Source organism: Tupaia chinensis, unplaced genomic scaffold (assembly GCF_000334495.1).
Source record: "Tupaia chinensis unplaced genomic scaffold, TupChi_1.0 Scaffold145396_1, whole genome shotgun sequence".
Classification (NCBI taxonomy): domain Eukaryota; kingdom Metazoa; phylum Chordata; class Mammalia; order Scandentia; family Tupaiidae; genus Tupaia; species Tupaia belangeri.
In genome coordinates, this window is record NW_006205257.1 from 5,398,612 (window position 1) to 5,400,950 (window position 2,339).

A 2,339-nucleotide genomic window follows, 5' to 3' on the forward strand; every position below is an offset into this window, starting at 1 on the left:
TAAGCCATGATTACATAGGGTAAAACTCTACAAGGTCATGAAAAATGATGAGGGAGCTGGGAGCTGGGTGTTCGAAGCAGAACAATTTCAGAACTCACAGAGTTGGGAAATACCTTAATTATGACCAGCCAAAATAAATAAATAAATCTTTTAAGTAGCCAGAAAAAAAGACATGGTAATACAGAAAAACAAAAATGAGCACTGACTTACATTCAGAAACAATGCATAGTGGAAAAATATGAAACAACATATCTAACATGGGGAAAGAAGAATAATAACTGGCAACTCAGAATTCTATACCCAGCAAAATTATCCTACAAAATATAAAGATAAAATAAATAATTGTTTTGGCAAACAAAAGCTGAAAGAATGTGTTACCAACAAGAAGTATTAAAGAAAGTTATGCAGATGAAGGAACATAATACCAGATGGAAATTGAAAAAGCCAAAAATGATAAATATATGGGTAAATATGCCTTTTTTTTTTTTGCTATAGGGCGCATGCGCTTCCCAGATAGACAAAGAGAGACAGAGAGACATAAATACAGCTTTTTTATTCAAGGCTTCTAAAAATTTGTCAAGATAATTGACTTTTTAAGGCAAAAATATTAGTAATTTCTTATAGTGTTATAACATAGGTAGAACTAAAACTGAGAAAAATAGCAAAAGAATGAGAGGGAGAAAGGGGAAGTAGGTTCTTATATTATTTGTGAAGTGGTAAAATATCCTATGAAAGCAGACTGAGACTATAAAATGTGTACTATAAGCCCTGGAAAATATATAAGAGGTATAAATAATAGCCAATTACAGAGATTAAATATTTTAGGAGACTTTTTGCTATAGGACATGTGTGCTTGCCAGAGAGATAAAAAGCAGAGAGACAGAAAGCAAGAAATCACCTCCCAAGAGGGATGGACATGCTGCTATCCCTCCTCTTCCATTCTCCTCTCAGGATTTTGGGCATGCATGCATATGCACCTGGCATGAGTGTTAAGCTGCTGAGTCCAGGACTTGAACCACAGTCAACTATATGGGAGTCCAGAGCTATAACATTATGCTATCTGCTGGTCCCAGAGATGAAATATTTTTTAAACTCTCACTTTTTGCAAGAAAAAGAAGGAACAGAAAAAAGAAGGACCAAAAGTTGATGTCACACACAAAACAAACAAGATGGTAAATTTTAACTCAAACGCACCAGCACTATCTAAATGTAAATGGCTTCAACTTTCCAGTTAAAAAACAGAGATCGTTGTTTTTGCCATCTTTCTTTTTCCCTGGGAGCCATTGCCATGAAGGTTGAGCTGTGCAGTTTCAGTGCGTACAAGATCTATCCCAGACCCAGGAAGCACTACACTGGGAACAATGGGAAAGTTTTCCAATTTCTTGATGCAAAAGATGAGTAAACATTCTTTTCCAAGAGGAATTCTCGGCAGTTAAACTGGACTGTTCTCTACAGAAGAAAGCACAAAAAAGGACAGTTGGAAGAAATCCAAAAGAAAAAGACCTGCCATGCAGTCAAATTCCAGAGTGCTATCACTGGGCATCTTGCTGATATCATGGCCAAGAGGAACCAAATACCTGAAGTTAGAAAGACTCAGCAAGAACAAGCTCCCAGGGCTGCCCAGGAAGCAAAAAAGGCTAAGCAAGCATCTGAAAAGACAGCAATGGCTGCTTCTAAGGCTCCCACAAAGCATAGGCAGCACCTAAACAAAGGACTATAAAGCCTGTGAGGGTTTCTGCTCCCAGAGTTGGTGGAAAACGCTAATTTAGCAGATAAGATTTTAAAATAAAAATCTAACTCTCTCTCTCTATGTATGTATATATATTAAACAGAGATTTCAGACTGAATGAAAAAGCAAAACGTAGATAAATGTAGTCTAGAAAAAAAGGTATTCTAATACTTAAGTCAAGAGTATAAAGATACAAAAAAATGCCACAAAGCACTTATAAGAAAACCGAATTCGCTATATAATAATATCAAAGTACAACTCAGAATAAGGAATATTGCCAGGAATTAAAAAAATACACTGTACCATGATAAAAAGGTCATTTGATCAAGAAGATTAAGAAATTATAAGTGTAGGGACCAGCAGTTAGCATAATGGCTCAGTCGCTGGACTCCCATGTAGTTGACCGTGGTTCGAGTCCTGGACCCAGTGGCTTAAAACTCATACGGCGCGCGTGTGCGTGCGTGCCCAAGATCCGGAGAGGAGAATGGCGGAGAAGGGACTGCGGCGTGGCCATCCCCCCTGGGGGGTGATTTCTCACTTTCTGTCTCTCTGTCTCTCTCTGTCTGGCGAGCACACATGCCCTATGGCAAAAACCTCTCAAAAAAAAAAA

At 37.9% G+C, this 2,339-nt stretch overlaps 1 pseudogene; it reads left to right on the top strand.

The window, feature by feature from the left end:
* Window positions 1-1,288: 1,288 nt before the first annotated feature.
* LOC102503244 (60S ribosomal protein L24 pseudogene) lies at window positions 1,289-1,764 on the top strand (annotated as a pseudogene).
* Window positions 1,765-2,339: the final 575 nt, after the last annotated feature.